General features: G+C 37.3%; 1 protein-coding gene across 4 annotated transcripts in view; it reads right to left on the reverse strand.

Annotated features, from left to right (window-relative positions):
* Nucleotides 1–21566, reverse strand: part of Znf568 (zinc finger protein 568) — a 75978-nt gene that overhangs the window by 13085 nt on the left and 41327 nt on the right. The window lies entirely within an intron of this gene.

Consider the following 21566-nt stretch of genomic DNA (forward strand, 5'->3'; position numbering starts at 1 on the left):
TGTACCCTAGATTCACCAAATATTAATGATCGGCCACTTCTGGTTCTCTGACTCTACCATTTAAAAATAAATCTAAGTATCATGTTACTCCACTACCAAACATGTCTATATGTATCTCCTAAGGGCAAAGTGTTTTCTTAACACACACCACTACAGTATCTCACACACACATCATTAAACACAGTAACAATTACATCATGAACCACAAAATAGTGTGCATACATCATTAATTGCATTAGTATATACCTTGTGTAACTTTTAACTATAACATCATGAACCTACCAAAAGAAATGAATGATTCCAGAATTCAAGAACATTCAAATTTCCCCCCAAATGTCTTAAATAAATTTTTTGCATTAAATGCAATGCATGAACTTTGTACACTGCATTTAATGTTAAGTCTCTCTAACTCTACAGCATTTTTTTTTTTTTTTTTTTTTGGTACCAGGGATTGAAACCAGGGGTGCTAATCCACTGAGTCACATCCCCAGCCCCCACCTCTTTCTTTTAGTTCTCTAACCACTGACTCCATCCCCCTTCTTTCATAGAATCTAGTGTAGCTGTTCTACCAAATGTCTCACATCTGGATCTGTCTGATTATTTCCTCTTGGTAATATTCAGATTAAGTATATTCAGTACAGATACCACATAGACAACATGTGTCCTTGTTGTATTACTTCAGGAGAAAGATGGAATCATGTCATTTCATGTCTAATGATACTATATTTGATCATTTGATTAAAGTGGCTAGATAACAACACCACCATTGTAAACAGATATTCATTTTCAAGTTGTTGAGATTTTCCAGCATGTCCAGTGTTCCATTCTGAACACTCACCTTGGAGAGAAAGGTTGGAGTTTTTATTATGGAAATTATGATCTACCAAGGAAGCAGTAGCTCTGAGGAGACACAAGTCACTGACGCTTTTGGTTGATGGCCATCTGCCCTGCCTTATGAAGCATGGGAGTTGAATATCACGGAGAACTTAAGTGTGAAGATGAATGATGATGGGCTTTCCCCAAGAGTAGATGAGAAGGTTTTTGTACCTACAGCCAGGTCTTATAGCTAGTATCAGTTTAAACTCAATTAAGAAACAAAAAAATCACAGCAGAATTTAAACATTCAATATGAAAAAAACATTACGCAATTACAGGAAAGTAACCATAAGGACACAAAGAGAACTTATATAAAGGGTTCTTTATAGCTGAGGGAGAGTATGCAAGGAAAGACAAACTTGGAAGGAGTATTCTCCCCAAGGCGAGGTTTCAGACCTCACTGGAAAAGATGTGATTTGTGGCCCACTGGATGGTGGCAAAGTTGTATCAATTTCTTCTTAAATTCAGTTACAGCCTTACTGAATATTCTTTTTTTTTTTTTTTTTACTTTTTTTAGTTGTTAATGGACCTTTATTTTATTTATTTATATGTGGTGCTGAGGACTGAACCCAGTGCCTCACACATGCTAGGGGCAAGCACTCTACCACTGAGCCACAACCCCAGCCCTGAATATTCTTTTTATCTAGAGAAGAAGTTGTAAGGTTAGCTTCCAAAAATGTATATATAAAATAAAAATGAGAGAGAAAAATGTGGTTAGTATAAAAATAAACACACATATAATATGAGAAAATATGCAAAAACTACTAGTCTTTATGTTTGTAACTGGTTAGGGGTTACAGCTGTCTATGGCTTCCTCCATCAACAACCCACTCCATACTTGCACTGCCTTTAATAACCACCTCAGATACTCTGGATTATCTACCTGGTAGGGTGACCTAAACCTTCATTCCTGGTCCTTCAATAATTCTGCCTTTTTTCTTTTTACTCTTATAATTTTTCCATTAGCCTTCACTAGTAGGCATAAAAGTACTGAGAGGAATGTCAGAGTTCGCCTGGGTTCCAGATAGAGCTCTCTACCTCCACTGTGCAGCAGCAACCCAATTTCTCATTGGGAAGTAGGATCAATCATTCTAGCCCACCCATCGCAGGTCATCTGTATTGTTTCTGTTTTGGGATTATAATGAATAAATCTGCTTTAAATTAAAAATAAATAAATAAAAAGGATCTCCCACCTGAACCATGACCTACTGATTGTCCAGAACTCAAGGGAAACAGAAGTAATAGTTAACCCTCACAAAGGGTAGACTCTTGTCTAAATGCTTTGAATACGTTTTCTCATTTAAACCTTTAAGCAGCCATACCAGGTATTATTATGGCAATTTTATAAAAAGCTGTTTTGAAAATTGAACTTGTTTAAGGTTAGTAAAGGAGAAAGCCAAGATTTAAACCCAGCTTCTGGCTGCATGAGTCAAACTTTTCCCACTAAACCATTTTAGCTCTCAGGAAGGAAGAACGTCTATTACATAAAAATCAAACACAAAATCCATTATTTGGGTTTTCGCGTGTTTGGTATTTTCTAGCATTGTTTCTTTAGTTAAAGGCATTGGAATGCTCAAATTTTAATCTCACAGATTCCTGAGTCTTAAAATGATTAGCCATATGAAGTATATGATGAAAGTTTGGATGTGTGTTAGGTAATCCTAATCAAATGTTGACAAGAGCAGGATTAAAGGGAAACAATGTCTTCACCACTGGAAATAACAATTATTTGAGCTTCCTAAATAAAACCCTGCAATTTTGATATTTCAACTTTACCATATAAAATTCTGATATTCATTTTACTTGTCTTTTTGTCAAGTAACTTATGAATTGGTGGCTTTGGAAATAAAATTTATAAATTTATAGGCACACAAAAAAAATCATTATAGCCATTAGGTTTCTCTCCATCCCCTCACCCCAAATTCTGTGAGCTGCTCTAGCAAATTAATTGAAAGCAAGTAGGGGTTGTATGAGCTCCAATCTGTAGCTGGTTGGTCAGAATCACAGGTAAAACAACCTGGAGTTTGCCTGGCATCTGAAGTGGGGGGTAGCATGAAAACTCAATTTTATTGGAGGATCTCAGTAGGCTCTGCTGCTACATAAGTAGTTGGTATATGGAGACAAACCCTCTTCCACCTCTAATGTGGGAGGCCTAAGTTACCCCATATGATAAGCCTTATTACCTTGTTGTCTGCTGCTAGCTCAATCACTTCTTGTGTCCACCTTCATGCACGTATGTACACATGTATTTATTTACTGCAGTATTTGGAAATGAAACCAGGGGTGCTCTATAACTGAGCCACATTCCAGGCCCGCCCCACACTTTCTGTCTAATTTTTGAGACAAGGTCTCACTAAGTTTCCCAGACTGTCCTTGACCTTGCAATCCTCCTCCCTCAGCCTCCCAAGATGCTGGGACTACAGATGAGCAACACTGTGTTTGGCTAATGTCATCATTTTAATTTAAAGATTAGATGAGCACAGACACTCCTATATCAGGGAACACTTCTGTCTCATTCCCTGCAGAAATCAAGCTTCCACTTTGGATACCAGCAGATCTCAGAAAGTTATTATATGCCAGACAATAAGAAAATAATATTTCACAAAGCTTCAGAGACTAATATTACAAATTTATATGTGATTTGGGCCTCTCCAATGCATAAAAGGGTACCACTAATAGTAAGGAACAACATTGAAACAGGGCACCAGTCCCAGGGCAGCCCTCTGCCAAGGTCATTTCACAGGAACTATATTGGGAGTATTTTGTAAAATGGTTCCTTGTGTTGATCTCAGTTGTTAAATTTAGTCAGCAAAGAAACAGCAGCTGGTTACATGGGAACATTAAAATATCTTTAGGACACCATCATTAATTATGTCCCAGAAATAGCTGCTGAGGCTTCTACCCAAAGCAGGGTGCAACTGATATCCACTGCATTTGCTGGTACAAAAAGTTATCGGTTCAAATTGCCATGGTGGCCAATATTTCCACAGCTTGCAAAGCTAATTACTCAGTTAGTCCTATCCTAGATACCTAAGAGAAATGAAAACACATCTTTATGAAGACTTGTATACAAATGTACATGGTAGTTTCATTTCTAGTAGCTCCCAAAATGGAAACTACTCAGATATTCATCAACAGATGATTTGATAAACAAATTGTGTTACTATTACTAATAAACTGAGAAATACAAAAACATGAGCACCACTGTGTGGTTAAAATATCTGAGAAAATGAAGCCAGAGACAAAAGACACTATATGATTCTGTTTATACAAAGTTCTAGAACAGGCAAAACTAATAAACAGAGATGGAAGTCAGAAGCAGTAATTTCAGAATGGGATGGTAGTCATGAAGTAAGGAACCAAAGAATTTTCTGGGGAAATAAGAAATATTCTATTTATTGACCTGGAAAGTAGATACACAGATGAATATACGTACAAAAACATATCAAAATGCACACTGAAGATTTTTAGCCAGGTGCAGTGGCCCATGTCTGCAATCCCAGCAGCTTGGGAGGTTAATGAAGGAGGATCACAGTTTTAAAATCAGCCTCAGCAACTTAGTGAGGTCCTGAACAACTCAGTGAGACCCAGTATCAAAATAAAATACAAAACGGGCTGGAGAAGTCGTTATATGTCCCTGGGATCAATCCCTGGTATCAAAAACCAACCAACCAACCAACAAACAAACACTATTTATACTCATGTAAATGCTTCAGTTTTTAAAAAGGAAAATGAAAAAAGTAAACAAGAATTTAGTCATAAAGGAAGCATGTGGGAGATAATGTTTTAGACAGGCTGCTAGAGAAAAGGAAAGAAATAATGACAGGCAAACAGCCTGCTATCCAGACTAATCAAGGGCCACAAATGTATATCAGACTAAAAATATAGAGTACTCAGAAGTTCTGGTTTCCAGTTTGGCAGATAAAGAGCTTGGAAGTTGTCACTTTCTCCTAACAATTAAAAAACTGAAATGTCAACAAGTCTTTTATACATCAGAACAGGGAAGGTCACAGGGCAATCTATTGCCCCCAAGTTCAAGAGGCAGACAGGCAGATATGAGAATCACAATTTAATAGAGCAAAAACTTCCACAGAAATTCAAAATGGGGTAGAAAAACCTGAACTATAGTAGATGAATTACTAGAGATTTGGACAACTTTTTAGAGTTAAAAACTCCAAAGGAACCAGTCTCAGGAGATCCTCACACTTTTGTGTTCTATGTCCAGGAGGCTGACCAGGTTCTTACAGTAAAGATCAGAGAAAAATTCCACTGTGTATTTGGGAGAAGGAAGGGAAAAGCTGACACTTAGAAATACAAAAAAGAAATACAAAGCATTCCTTTCTTAAGGGGGTTTGCCCTGAGATAACTATTACACAAGAGTCTAACCTACTGGGATTTTATTGAAGCCAAACCAATTGGGGGAAGGGAAATATCCAATTCTGATTCACTGCGGTCTTCCTGTCCTACCTAATGGGGGATGGTGTAAAAACTAAGAGTGGTGAAGGTCACAGGCTAGGGACACTGGTTCATTAAAAGATCAAGAATAAATCATAGTGCACCATCTTTTTAAAATGTTTTTATATGTGATTTGCAAAAATTTTGTTAAGTATTTTTGCATCTATGTTCATTTGGCACAAGAAATAAAAGCAGCAATCAATAATTGGGATAGATTCAAACTAAAAAGTTTTTTCTCAGCAAAGGAAACTATCAACAATGTGAAGAGAGCCTACAGAGTGGGAGAAAATCTTTGCCACACATACTTCAGATAGAGCACTAATCTCCAGAATCTATAAAGAACTCAAAAAAACTTTGTACCAAGAATACAAATAATCAATAAATGGGCTAAGGAAATGAGCAGACATTTCACAGAAGATTTACAAGCAATCAACAGATATATGAAAAAATGTTCAACATGTCTAATAATAAAGAGAAATTAAAATCAAAACCATCCTAAGATTTCATCTCACCCCAATTAGAATGGCGATTATCAAGAATACAAGCAACAATAGGTATTGGCAAGGATGTGGGGAAAAAGGTACACTCATACATTGCTGGTGGAGTTGCAAATTAGTGCAGTCACTCTGGAAAGTAGTGTGGAGATTCCTTAGAAAACCTGGAATGGAACAACCATTTGACCCAGCTATCTCACTCCTTGGCCTATACCCAAAGGACTTAAAGTCAGCATACTACAGTGATGCAGCCACATCAATGTTCATAGCTGCTCAATTCACAGTAGCTAGATTGTAGAACCAACCTAGATGACCTTCAATTGACGAATGGATAAAGAAACTGTGGTGTATATACCCAATGGAATATTATTCAGCCATAAAGAATAAAATTATGGCATTTATAGGTAAATGAATGGAGTTGGAGAATATCATGCTAAGTGAGATAAGCCAATCCCAAAAAACCAAAGGCTGAATGATCTCTCTGATAAGTGGATGATGATATATAACAGGGGGTGGGAGGGAGGCAAGAATGGAGGAAGGATGGATTGTATAGAGGAAAAAGAGGAGCAGGGAGGGGGTTGGAGGAAGGAAAAATAACAGAATGAGACAAACATCATTACCCTATGTACATGTATGATTACACAAATGGTGCAACTCTACTTTGTGTACAACCAGAGAAACAACAGTTGTATCCTATTTGTGTAAAATAAATCAAAGTAAATAAAAAAAGAATAAATCATAGCATTAGAGATCACTAACCCCACAAACTTAAAATACCAAATCACTAAAGGTTTGTTTATCAAGTTCCTTTTACAAATATAAATTATCCAGTTTAAAAAAAATTGCCAAACAAAGTGGTGCATGCCTGTAATCGCAGCAGCTTGGGAGGTTGAGGCAGGAGGATTTTGAGTTCAAAGTCAGTCTCAGTAATTTAGTGAGGCCCTGAACAACTCAGTGAGACCCTGTCTCTAAATAAAATACAAAAGGGGCTGGGGATGTGGCTCAGTGGTTGAGTGTCACAGAGTTCAATCCCTGGTACCTGGTAAAAAAGAAGTAGGAGGTAGAGCACTTGCCTAGCACATGTGAAGCACTGGCTTTGAACCTCAGCACCAGATAAAAATAAATACATAGGGCTGGAGTTGTTGTTTAGTGGTAGAGCACTTGTCTAGCATGTGTGAGGCACTGGGTTCAATTCTCAGCACCACATAAAGTAAATGAATAAAATAAAGGTCTACAACAACTAAAAATACATATAAAATACTTAAAAATACAAAAAAGGTATTGTGTCCTTTTACAACTAAAAAAATTTTTTTAAAAAGGAGGCATAGAAAGAAGCAAAAAAACACAGTTTGAAGAGTTAGAGCAAAGTTAAGAATCAGAATCAGATATGGCAAGGATGCTGTAATTATCAGACTAGGATTTTAAAACAATTTGAGTAATACACACACACACACACACACACACACACACACACACACAAGGGCTCTAGTAGAAAAAATATAAAATATGCAATAAAAGATGGGCAGTGTAAGCTGAAAGATGGAAGTTCTAATAACGTATAAAAAAGAAATGCTACAGATCATAAATAGTATAATAAATAAAGAATGCCTTTGATGGGCACATTAAGTAAACTCAACATGGCTGAAGAAATAACCTGTCAGTTCAAGGATATTTCAATAGGAATTTCTAAAACTTAAAAAACAGAAAAAAAAAAAAAAAAAAAACCAAAAAATAAGGAACAGAATATTCAAGAACTGCAGGACAATTACAAAAGATTTAACATACCAGAAGAAATTGAATCAATAATTAATAATGTTACAAAACAGAATGTACTAGGCTCAGGTGGGTTTCACTGGTGAATTCTAGCACACAAGGAAGAACTTCTACTAATTCTCTGCAATATCTTCCAGAAGAGGGGGACATTTCCCAACTCGTTCTGTGAGGTCAGCATTACCCTAATAACCAATTACCAAAACAAGGACAAACACATTACAAGAAACAAAACAGCTAAAGATTATTCTCTCTCTCATGAACATAGATGCAAAAACCCTTAACAAAGTATTAGTGAATCAAAATCTTACAACATATAAAAAGAATTATGCAACACAACCAAATAGGATTTATCCCTGATATGTAAGGCTGAATGGACATTTGAAAAATGGATTTATGCAACAGACTTTAGTCCATAAAGAAGAAAAACTATAGTATCATATCAATAGATAAAAAACGTTTGAAGAAATCCAACATACATACATGATTTAAAAACAAAACAAAACTCTGGGGGAAGGAAAAAATAACAATGAATGGTATGCAAAAAACAAACAAACAAACAAAAAACAACTCTGACTCTAGGAATCTAAGGGAATTTCCTCAACTTGATAAAGAACATATACCAAACCAAACCAAAAAACCAGATAGCTAACATAATATTGAGAAATGTGAAAGTTCCTGTAAAGATAAAGAATAGGGCAAGGATGTCTTCTCTCCACATTCCTTTTAAACGCCATACTGGAAATTCTATTTAATGTAATAAGAAAAGTGTACAGATTGAGAAAGAAAACTCTGTTTGCAGATGAAATGGTTGTCTTATGTAGAAAATGTGGAAGACTCAATAAAAAACTGCTAGAACTAAGAAGCAATATAAGCAAGGTTATATTATACAAGGTCAATATACAAAAGTCAATCACTTTACAGCAATGAGCAAGTGGAATTTAAAATTTAAATTACAATACCATTTATTTATATTAGCACCACCCCAAAATGGAATACTAAAGCATAAATCTAACAAAACATGTACAAGATATACATAAGGAAAAGTAAAACTGATGAAAGAAATCAAAGAGGAACTAAATAAATGGAGAGAGATTCCATATTCAAGATGGTCCTTTGCATCCTTCATTCCTACAATGTGTGTCTGGGTGGGTAATAACCTCCCACCTCTAAAATCTTGATCTCTGATTTCCACATTTCAACCTGGTTCAATATATCTCCTGTCTCCATTCACATTCTGTTGAAAGGGCTTTTCAATAGGCCCAGTACAGGGCAATAGAACTGGGGATTCCCTCTTATTAAAGATCTTGGACCTACTTTCTCTGGCTCTTCGGTCTACAACTTTGAGAACCACCAAGTTTTCTCCAAAACAAAATAAGTAAAATCTAGGTTGCCTTTGGGCAAAAAATTTGATGCCCATTATACTAAATTCTAAGAAAAAGGCCAATGCAATGTGATTTTAACAAGCACAGACCCATCTTTTTTTTTTTTTTTTTTTTTTTTTTGCAAAGGCCTACACTCCCTAGTAATCCTTGGGACAGAGGGGAAGAGAATTTCAGCAACATGTGGTGGCACATGCCTGCAATCCCAGTGACTCAGTAGGCTGAGGCAGGAGGATTGCAAGTTCAAAGCCAGACTCAGAAATTTAGTGAGGCCCTAAGCAACTTAGTGAGACCCTGTCTCAAAAATTAAAATAAAACCAAAGACACAACAAATGCACACTTTCATCAGAAATTCACTGGAAAAACTATGACAGTTATTTTACAGACATTATATCTTAAACATGCATTTTAGAAGTGGATGTTTGTTTTTCATTTTTTGGAGCTGATTTTTAAAGACATTCAATCAAGTTTTAGGACATTATTTAAACTTGAAAATGATAAGAAATGGAAATACAAGATCCACGTCTCTCAGCGTTGTCTTCTGCTTTGCTGGCAGGTGTACACGGTTTATATTAAATCACAACCTTTGGATTATACACATGCTCATAACTGGTCCATTGGGGTCCACATTTAGTCATACAGTTGTTGATGTGTGGGACAGTGTGATATTGTAACACATTTTTTTACCACTCTCTTCTGGGCCCCTCCTGAGAGGAGGATTATATTTCTTGCCTATTGATATTAGGCTCGACAATGTGACTTGATCTGCACAGTGAAATGTAAAAGTGACATGTTCAGAACAGAAATCCTAAGAGTTTTAAGAACTATTACATAGTTTTTCTATTTCTCTTTTCCCTCTGCAATGAGACTGTCATATTGCTTCTTCAACCTAGGTCCTGAAATAAAGATGTATATGGCAAACATTTTTCCTTATTTATAATTTTTTTTCTTTAGGATGTCATTTGATGAATGGGCATTTTAAACAGACAAATGAATTATTTATTCTTAATTAACTTCTCTTGTGTTTTATTTAAGAAATATTCCCTACTTCGAGGTATAAAAGACATACAACTAATATGTTTGAAGTTCTACTTTCAGTATTAAAATCCTTCATCTGTATGGAGTTGATTTTTGTGTTTTATAGGAGGCATGGATTTATTTTCATCTTTTTGCCAACTAAAGTTTTTTTCTTGCTCTATTGATTCAACTGTCCCTCTTTTCCCCACTGACCTGATTTCCTGTTTCCATCTATAATAGGTTGAATGGTAGTTCCCCAAAAGCTATATGCATATCCTAACCTCTGGAACCTATAAATGTGATCTTATTTGGAAACAAGGACTTTGTAGCTGAAATTAAGGTTCTCAAGAGCCTTCAGAGATCTTCAGAGATCATTCTGAATTATCTGGGTGACCCCTAAATTCAATCACATTGTCCTCATAAAACAGAGAGGAGAAGAAAGGAGACAAAGAGGAGGCCATGTGGCCACGGAGGCAGGGATTGGAACAATGTGGCCATATGCCAAGGAGCACGTGGAGCACGTGGAGCCAAAAGAAGATGGAAGAGACAATCTCCCCTATGGCCTCTGGAGGCAGCACAGTCCTGCTGACACCTCATTTCAGACTTCTGGCCTCTTCCTGTAGAGAATAAATTTCTGCTATTTTAAAGCCAACAAGGTTTTAGTAATTTGTTACAGCAGCCCCAAGAAACTAACACATCATCATATACCAAAATTCCATAAAAGTAAGGAACAGTATCTGGGTTCCTTTTTCCATTTCACAGGTCAACTTACTTATCCTTGTGACACTATCATATAGTCTCAATGATTTCTATATTTAGTGTTATCAGGGAAACTTTACGAGTCACTTGTGGTGACTGGTAACCCAAGGGAAGTAAAAATTTAGAGTCACTCAAGAGGCCCAGAAGGTTTCAGTAGTAAATCTATCCAAACACTTGGAACAATTTTACATAACTCTCAAGAAACAGAAAAAATTAACATTTCCCACCCCAACTCAATGAGGTCAAAATGACCTTGACACCAAAACCTGATAAGGGCATTAAAAATATTTTAAAAGAGAAAAAGAAAGGAAAAGAAAATTAAAGGCAGTTATTGCTCATGGATAGCAACACAAAAAAATCTAAGCAAAATATTAACAAACAGAATCCACTAATATGTAAAAAGACAATATATTATGACTAGTTTATTCTAGAAATTAAAGAATTTAATATTCAAAATCAATGTAATTCACCATATTAACAAAATAAAAGAGAAAAATCTATCACACTTCAATAGAATAAAAAAATCAACTGCTAAAACTCAAAATCTACTCCTGATAAAACTTTAAACCAGAAGTAGAAGAAAGTTTCCTTAAATTGATGAAGGGTGTCTATAAAAATCTACAGTGAAAATATTATATTTAATAGTAAAATAATGAACACTTTCCCACTAAGTCAAGAAAAATTTCAAATTACTTATATGCCAAATAATTGCTCAATCAGTCAACTACTGAGGAAGGGAAAAAGAGAAGGGAGTAGGAGGAGACAAAGGGGAAGTGGGAATGACACTAATGACTTCAACACTGCTCACCTATAAAACCTGGCAAAATTCACCACTTTTGTCTCTTTAAAACATATTCCTCACTTTGCTTCCAGAACATTACCCTCTCTGGGTTTCTGCCCTAATTTCCTGGCTTCACTTTCAGTTTGCTGATTTCTCTTCATTTCTTCAACCTACAAATGTAGACTTCCTTCCCAGATCAGTTCTTAGATGTCTTCTCTTTCAATCTCACAGTTTTGAATACAATCAATATTCCAACAACTGATGCAAGTACAAGTCTAGTCACATCTCTCCTCCAGGTTCCAGATCCACATATCCAGTTGTCTACTCGATTTACCTACACAGACCAGACCCCCAAACATGTTCCTCACTTAGCTCTGCCACTTTGACAAATGGAAATTGCATTTTTCAAGTTGATGAGACCAAAAATCGTGGCATAATCCTTGATTTTTCTTTTTCTAATGTACCACATCAAACCTATAACACGATATTTATAGTTCTGCCTTTTAAAATCTCAATGACTTATCAATGTATTAACCATCATCACCCAGACCTAAACCATCATTTCCCTTGGTCTCTTGGTTTGTCTCTCTGGTTCCACACTTGTTCCTCTGATACTCATTAACAGATCCACTTAAACAATGTTTAAAACTTGAGATTTCCTATTCCAGGTACATCATATAAGTGGAATCATATAAACTTTGCCCTTTTTTGTCTGGCTTATTTCACTTGGTAGGCTTCAAATTTGTTTTAAAGATTGTTCAAGTGGATCTAGAAATGATGAGCTGGAATAACACAGATCATGTTAACCCTCTCCTCAAAGTTTTCCAATGGTTCCCCATTTCTAACAAAAAGCCAAATCCTTTCTCAGATTTACCGTCAAGGCACTATGTAATGTGGCCTTAAACCCTTTCTGAACCTTGTCATACATTATTCTCTTTCCCCCACTGTTCTCCGACTAAAATGTCCCACTTCTTATAATTCCTTGAATATGACAGACATGTCCTCACCTGTAGGGTCTTTGAACTTTCTCTTCTAAATAGCTCAATGTTCTATATCTAAATTTTTTAATGTCTCTTCTCCTCACCACCTTCAGATCTTTTCTCAGATGTCATCTAGTTCTATTTCCAGTAAAGGTAAACTAGGTGTATGTCACAGTAATTCTTATTGCAGTGTTTTAGATTAAACCCAGGGTCTTGTAAATACTAAGCATGTGCTTAGTACTGGCCCATAGAAGTGGAAAAGCTAAACCCAAGTAGAAAGTCACAGTTGACTGGTTTGAGAAGTTTAAGGCTGTGAAAAGTAGTTGAAAAACGAGGAGTTAACTTCTAGAAAGGACACACAAAACAGAATCAGAGCACTACAAGGAGAAGCAGATAAAATGCGTAAAGTGGTGGGTGATTATACAACCCTCCCATCACTGATCAAGAAGACAAAAGTTATTAGGCTTGTAGGTAATTTGAATCAAAAAATTAACCAAGAGGTTTCAAGATGGCGGACTAGAGGGCGGCTGCATTTCATGTTGCTCCAGGACGCAGGATTCAAAAGAGGAGATAGTGAGAGACTTGGGACCAACTCAAAGCCACCGGGTGAGTCTCTCCCGTTGGGGAGGTGTCCCGGATGGGGCGGTAGTCCCGGAATGCAGGGAACTTTGTGAAGTAGAGTTGCTCGGCGAGACGCTCCTCCCCCCACTGGAGGGTAAACACGGACAACTGGGAACATCATAGAGGTGGCTGCTCAGCACAGCGCTTGGACTTCGAGCAACCACTGGGGCTCCGGGTGGCTGCCTGAGGAGGACCTGCGTGGCGAGCTGTTTGGACTCAGAGGGACCGCTTCTGAACACCGGGGGGTTGCCCAGAGGAAGAGGAGAAGTGTGGTGGGTCGCTTGGTCTAGGAGTGACTGCATCAGAGCTACAGGCGGTTGCCAGAGGAGGAGCTGCGTGGCGAGCTGTTTAGACCCAGAACGACTGCTTCTGAACACCGGGGGGCTGCCCGGAGGAAGAGGAGTAACATGGCTTGGTCTAGGAGTGACTGCATCAGAGCTATAGGCGGTTGCCAGAGGAGGAGGCGAGTGGTGAGTTGTTTGGACTCAAAGCGACCGCTCTGAACACTGGTGGCCTGCCTGGAGGAGGAGCGCGGTGGGTTGCTTGGTCTCCGAGCGACTGCTCCTGAACACCCAGGGGGCTACCCCGAGGAGGAACAGGGCAGGTCACTTGGACTCGGAGTGACTGCCTAGGGCTACGGGCGGTTGGCGGGAGGAGGAGACGTGAAGTGAGTTGCTTGGACTCCTAGTTACTGCGATGGAACACCGGGCGGCTGTCCGGAGGAAGAGGTGTGTGGCGGGTCTCTGGGTCTCGGAGCTATTGTACGGGGCTCCAGGTGGTGGCTCAGAGGAGGGGCCGCATAGCCAGGCGATTAGGTGCAGAGCAGGGTCCCAGGACCTAGGCGGCTTCTTGGTGGAAGAGCCGCACAGAGACACGCCTAGGGGTGGAGCGAAGGTTCCAGGACTGCGGGCAGATTCTCTGAGGAGAGGCAGCCTAAGGAGACTCGTCTGCGAAGGGTGAGGTTCCTAGGCCCAGGAGGTAGGTCCAGGCCCCTGGGAACATTGCAGAGGAAGACAGCCCAGCCCAGGCGGTAGTTTTAGATTGAGGGGAACCTCTAGGAGGGGAACTGACCAGTGAGACCTCCCCACCAGGTGAGTCTTCCCTGCCGGGTGACGTTTTCCCACAAGAATGGTAAAACCAGAGACACAGGCACAAGCAGGCCTTGCCTCAGCCTGCAGCCTAGTTCCCTTTTGGATGACCATTGGTCAACAAGTGGAGGCACCTCTGCCCACTATCAGGGAATATATCCCACCTGAGGGCCACCAACCCTAGAGAGGCAGCTTCCTTGTGGAGCACCGCATTATCAACTTCCTCCAAGACTTCAGGCTACTGAAGGATAAGAGGGGATATACTAGCAATCTTCAGGGACATTATAAGTCAATAGAGGAAATCTGCAATATCTTAATGACCCACTGATTCCTGAACAGTATGAGAAAACAAGGGAAGAAAATGCCCCAAACAAATCTAGATGTTACATCAATAAAATCCAACGACAGCACGGCAGAAGAAATGACAGAAAGAGAGTTCAGAATGTACATAATTAAAATGATCAGGGAAGCAAACGATGAGATGAAAGAGCAAATGCAGGCATTGAATGATGAGATGAAAGAGCAAATGTAGGCATTAAATGATCGCACCAATCGACAGTTAAAAGAGCAAATACAGGAAGCAAAAGATCATTTCAATAAAGAGTTAGAGATATTGAAAAAAAAAAAACAAACAGAAATCCTTGAAATGAAGGAAACAATAAACCAAATTAAGAACTCCATAGAAAGCACAACCAATAGGATAGAACACCTGGAAGACAGAACCTCAGATATTGAAGACAAAATATTTAACCTTGAAAACAAAGTTGAACAAACAAAGAAGATGGTAAGAAACCATGAACAGAATCTCCAAGAACTATGGGATATCATGAAAAGGCCAAATTTGAGAATTATTGTGATTGAGGAAGGCTTAGAGAAACAAACCAAAGGAATGTACAATCTATTCAATGAAATAATATCAGAAAATTTCCCAAATCTGAAGAATGAAATGGAAAATCAAGTACAAGAGGCTTATAGGACTCCAAATACACAAAATTACAACAGACCCACACCAAGGCACATTATAATGAAAATACCTAACATACAAAATAAAGACAGAATTTTAAAGGCTGTGAGAGAAAAGAACCAAATTACATTCAGGGGGAAATCAATACGGATATCAGCAGATTTTTCAATCCAGACCCTAAAAGCTAGAAGGGCCTGGAACAACATTTTTCAAGTTCTGAAAGAAAATGGATGCCAACCAAGAATCTTATACCCAGCAAAACTTAACTTCAAATTTGACGATGAAATAAAATCATTCCATGATAAACAAAAGTTAAAAGAATTTACAAAAAGAAAGCCAGCATTACAGAACATTCTCAGCAAAATAGTCCATGAGGAAGAGATAAAAAACAAAGAAGCAAATCAGCAAAGGAAGGAATTATCCTAAAGGAACTGTCAAATAAAGGAGGAACCAAGTTGTGTCAAAAAAATAAATAAATAAATAAAATTTAAAAAATGAACCAAGTGACCGGGAATACAAATCATATCTCAATAATAACCCTGAATGTTAATGGCCTGAATTCATCAATCAAAAGACATAAACTGGCAGATTGGATTAAAAAGAAAGATCCAACAACATGTTGCCTGCAGTACTTAGAGGAAAATTTATTTCATGGAGCGCATTTAATAAAAGAAGTAAAACTCAACAAATAAACGACCTAACACTACAGCCCAAAGCCCTAGAAAAAGAACAGACCAACACCAAAAGTAGTAGAAGACAGGAAATAGTTAAACTCAGAGCTGAAATCAACGAAACTGAAACAAAAGAAACAATACAAAAAATTGACAAAATAAATAGTTGGTTCTTCGAAAAAATAAACAAAATTGATAAACCTTTAGCCACACTAACAAAGAGAAGACGAGAGAAAACCCAAATCACTAAAATTCGGAATGAACAAGGAAATATCACAACAGACACGACTGAAATACAAAACACAATTAGAAGCTATTTTGAAAATCTATACTCCCACAAAATAGAAAATTTCGAAGACATCAACAGGTTTCTAGAGACATATGAATTGCCTAAACTGAATGAGGAGGACATACACAATTTAAATAGACCAATTTCAAGTAATGAAATAGAAGAAGTCATCAAAAGCCTACCAACAAAGAAAAGCCCAGGACCAGATGGGTTCTCAGGCGAGTTCTACAAAACCTTTAAAGAAGAGCTCATTCCAATACTTCTCAAAGTATTCCATGAAATAGAAGAGGAGGGAACCCTCCCAAACTCATTCTACGAAGCCAATATTACCCTGATACCTAAACCAGACAGAGACACATCAAGGAAAGAAAATTTCAGACCAATATTCTTAATGAACATCGATGCAAAAATTCTAAACAAAATATTAGCAAATCACATACAAAAACACATTAAAAAGATAGTGCACCATGATCAAGTGGGTTTCATCCCAGGGATGCAAGGTTGGTTCAACATCAGGAAATCAATAAATGTCATTCACCATATCAATAGACTTAAAGTCAAGAATCACATGATTATTTCAATAGATGCAGAAAAAGCATTTGATAAAATACAGCACCCCTTCATGCTCAAAACACTAGGAAAAATAGGGATAGTGGGAACATTCCTTAACATTGTAAAGGCCATCTATGCTAAGCCCATGGCTAATATCATTCTAAATGGTGAAAAACTGAAAGCATTCCCCCTAGAAACTGGAACAAGGCAGGGATGCCCTCTTTCACCACTTCTATTCAACTTCTAGTCCTAATTAGAACTTCTAGTTCTAATTGCCAGAGCAATTAGACAGACCAAAGAAATTAAAGGGATACAAATAGGAAAAGAAGAACTCAAACTATCCATATTTGCTGATGATATGATTATATACTTAGAAGAACCAGGAAATTCCACCAGAACTTTTAGATCTCATAAGTGAATTCAGTAAAGTAGCGGGATATAAGATCAATGCACATAAATCTAAGGAATTTTTATATATAAGTGATGAATCTTCAGAAAGAGAAAGTAGGAAAACTACCCCATTCACAATAGCATCGAAAAAAATAAAATACTTGGGAATCAATCTCACAAAAGAGGTGAAAGACCTCTACAATGAGAACTACAGAACACTAAAGAAAGAAATTAAAGAAAACCTTAGAAGATGGAAAGATCTCCCATGTTCTTGGATAGGAAGAATTAATATTGTCAAAATGGCCATACTACCAAAAGTGCTATACAGATTCAATGCAATTCCAATTAAAATCCCAATGATGTACCTTACAGAAATAGAGCAAGCAATTATGAAATTCATCTGGAAGAATAAAAAACCCAGAATAGCTAAAGCAATCCTTGACAGAAAGAGTGAAGCAGGGGGTATTGCAATACCAGATCTTCAACTCTACTACAAAGCAATAGTAACAAAAATGGCATGGTATTGGTACCAAAATAGAAAGGTGGATCAATGGTACAGAATAGAGGACATGGACACAAACCCAAATAAATACAATTTTCTCATACTAGACAAAGGTGCCAAAAATATGCAATGGAGAAAAGATAGCCTCTTCAACAAATGGTGCTGGGAGAATTGGAAATCCATATGCAACAGAATGAAACTAAACCCATATCTCTCAACATGCATGAAACTAAACTCAAAATGGATTAAGGACCTCGGAATCAGACCAAAGACCTTGCATCTTATAGAAGAAAAAGTAGGTCCAGAGCTTCAACATGTCGGTTTAGGACCAGACTTCCTCAACAGGACACCCATAGCACAAGAAATAAAAGCAAGAATCAATAACTGGGATAGATTCAAACTAAATAGCTTTCTCCCAGCAAAGGAAACTATCAGCAATGCGAAGAAAGAGCCTACAGAGTGGGAGAAAATCTTTGCCAATCATACTTCAGATAGAGCACTAATCTCCAGAATCTATAAAGAACTCAAAAAACTCTACACCAAGAATGCAAATAATCCAATCGATAAATGGGCTAAGGAAATGAATAGACACTTCACAGAAGAAGATCTACAAGCAATCAACAAACATATGGAAAAATGTTCAACATCTCTAGTAATAAGAGAAATGCAAATCAAAACCACCCTAAGATTCCATCTCACCCCAATTAGAATGACAATTATCAAGAATACAAGCAACAACAGGTGTTGGCGAGGATGTGGGGAGAAAGGTACACTCATACATTGCTGGTGGGGCTGCAAATTAGTGCAGCCACTCTGGAAAGCAGTGTGGAGACTCCTTAGAAAACTTGGAATAGAACCACCATTTGACCCAGCTATCCCACTCCTTGGCCTATACCCAAAGGACTTAAAATCAGTATATTACAGAGATACAGCCACATCAATGTTCATAGCTGCTCAGTTCACAATAGCCAGATTGTGGAACCAACCTAGATGCCCTTCAATTGATGAATGGATAAAGAAACTCTGGTATATATATACAATGGAATATTACTCAGCCATAAAGATGATAAAATTATGGCATTTGCAGGCAAATGGATGAAATTGGAGAATATCATGCTAAGTGAGATAAGCCAATCTCAAAAAACCAAAGGACGAATGATATCGCTAATAAGTGGATGATGACACATAATGGGGGGTGGGAGGGGTTAGTGTTAGGGTTAGAGTTAGGGTTAGGGAGGGGGGCAAGAATGGAGGAAGGAAGGACTGTATAGAGGGAAAAGGGGTGGGAAGGGTGGGGGGGAAGGGAAAAAATAACAGAATGAATCAAACAACATACCCTATGTAAATTTATGATTACACAAATGGTACGCCTTTATGCCATGTACAGAGAAACAACATGTATCCCATTTGTTTACAATAAAAAAAAATTAACCAAATTAATCTATTAAAGAAGACCTAGACATACCTTCTTTTCTACAGGGAAGAGAGTAAAAATCTATATATTAATTCTGCTAAAATCTTTGCTGATGCTTGAACCTCATGTTTAGGGAAAGGCCAAAGAATTCAGGGAAATCAATTGCTAAATGACTGAAGGAAAAAAAAAGAAAAGATCATTTCAATTACTGCTGACTCTAAGGGAGATAGACTGGATTTTAAATCTAGACAAGTTAATTTGCTTTTTAAAAAATATAAATAAAGGTCAATGGACCTTTATTTTCTTTCTTTCTTTATACACAGTGCTGAGAATCTAATCCAGTGCCTCACACATGTTAGGCAAGCACTCTACCACTGAGTCACAACCCCAGCCCCGCTAACTTGCTTCTTAAGACAAAAATCAATACTCTTCCAAGAAGTGAGACAAAATCCTGGCACTGCACAACATATTAATCACAATGTCCACTACACAATCAAAATTATGGCAAAGGTATGCAAGAGTCAAGAGGAAACACCTTCACTACAAACTACAAAACAGAAGCTACAATTACAAGCTAGAATTGTAACTCTTTTGGGTGAAAATATGAGAAAATTTGTCATTTTAACCATATTTACACACACAATTCAGTAGCATCAAGTACATTCATGATATTGTATAACCACCACCATTTCCAGAATTTTTTCACCATATCTTCTCCACCCATTAAACAGTATCTTTCCATATCCCCCACCCCTAAACCTGGTTAATATCTATTCTACTCCATGAGTTTTCCTATTCTAAGTACTTCATATAAGTGGAATCATATGAACTTTGCCCTTTTATGCCTGGCTTATTTCATTTAGTATAAAGTTTTCAAAACTCATCTATGTTGCAGCATATATCAAAATTTCATTCATTAATTTTGCTGAATAATATCCCATTGTTTGTATGAACTGAATTGTGTTCATTCATTCATCTGCTGACAGACACATGAGTTATTTTTACCTGTTGGCTACAGTGAATAATACACACTGGGGTTTAAGTGTGCATTTGAGTCCTTGCTCTCAGTTCTTCTGGGTGTATTTCTAGAAGTGGAATTGCAGGACCGTAAGGTAATTCTGTCTTAACATTTTAAGAAACTGCCAAACTGTTTCCTATAACAGTTGCATCATCTTAAATCCTCATCTGCATTGCACAAGGGTACTATTTCTACTTCCTTATCAAAACTTCTGTTATAAGCATCCTAATGAGTGTCAGGGTATCTCCCTATGGTTTGATTATCATACCACAATGACTAATGATGTTGAGAATTTTTTCAAGGAAAAATGTCTATAAAAGGCCTTTGTTTTGAATTTGGTTTTTGTTGTTGAGTTCTTCAGACATTATGCCTATTAAGCCTTTATTAGATAGATGACTTGCAAATATATCCTCCTACTCTTTGGGTTATTTTTTTCACTATTTTGTTTTTGATGCATGTGTAAATTTTTAACATAGATGAAATCCAACATATCCTCTTTTTCTTTCATTTTGTGTGTATCTGATTTTATATACAAGAAATTTCTGATCAAAAGTCATGCAACTTTTACTTAAGGTACTTCTATGTTTTCTTTGAAGAGTTTCATTTTTACACCCTATTATTTAAGTCTATAATTCATTGTTAATTTTTACATATGGTATACAGAATCCAACTTCATTGTTTTATATGTGGACATTGAGTTTTTCCAGCACCGTTTGTTGAAAAGACTGCCCTTTACCTGGTATCCGTGACAAAAAGTCTTTTGCCTCACTTTTACCATTATGATGCTGAGTTCTTCATATGTGACCTTTCTCAAGTTGAGAGGTTTCCTTCTATTCAAGTTTTTGAGAGTTTTTACAATAAAGGAGGTTAAATTTTGTTAAATGTCTTTTTTTTGGGGGGGGAGGGGATCAAGTAAAATGATCATGTGCTTTTCCATTTAGTCTATTAATGTGGTATATCACGATTAGTATGATGAACCACCTTTGCATTCCAGAAATAAATCTCATTTGCTCAGGGTGTAAAACTCTTTTTAATGTCCCACTGAATTCAGTTTTCTAGTACTTGGTTGGGGATTCCTGCACCAGTATTCATAAAGGATATTAGCCTGCAGTTTTCTTGTAGTTGTCTTTTCTGGCTTTGCTATTAGGGTAATACTGATCTCAGGGAACGAGTTAGTAAGTATTTCTTCCTCTTCCATTTTTTGGAAGATTTTGAGAAGGACTAGTGTCTTCTGCTTTTATATCTTGTAAATTCTGGGGGAGAATGGACATTTTCAGTTATCATGTGTCCTGACTGTTCTCTCCTGAATTTTACTTACTGAGGATGGAGGCCGCTTGCTTATGACATTTCAAAAACTATTTCTGCAGTAATTTGTAGTCTGACATTTCTTTGTGAGAACCCCTGACAAAGGTTTCCTTAAATGTTTAGTTCTAAGAAAGTTTTTATTTCCCCTTCTTTTGGAAGGATGATTTCACTAGACACAGAATTTGTTTTAAGTGAATGATGTTTGTTTCATTCCACTCTCTTGCATACATGGTTTCTG

This window comes from Sciurus carolinensis, chromosome 16 (genome assembly GCF_902686445.1).
Source record: "Sciurus carolinensis chromosome 16, mSciCar1.2, whole genome shotgun sequence".
Lineage (NCBI taxonomy): Eukaryota > Metazoa > Chordata > Mammalia > Rodentia > Sciuridae > Sciurus > Sciurus carolinensis.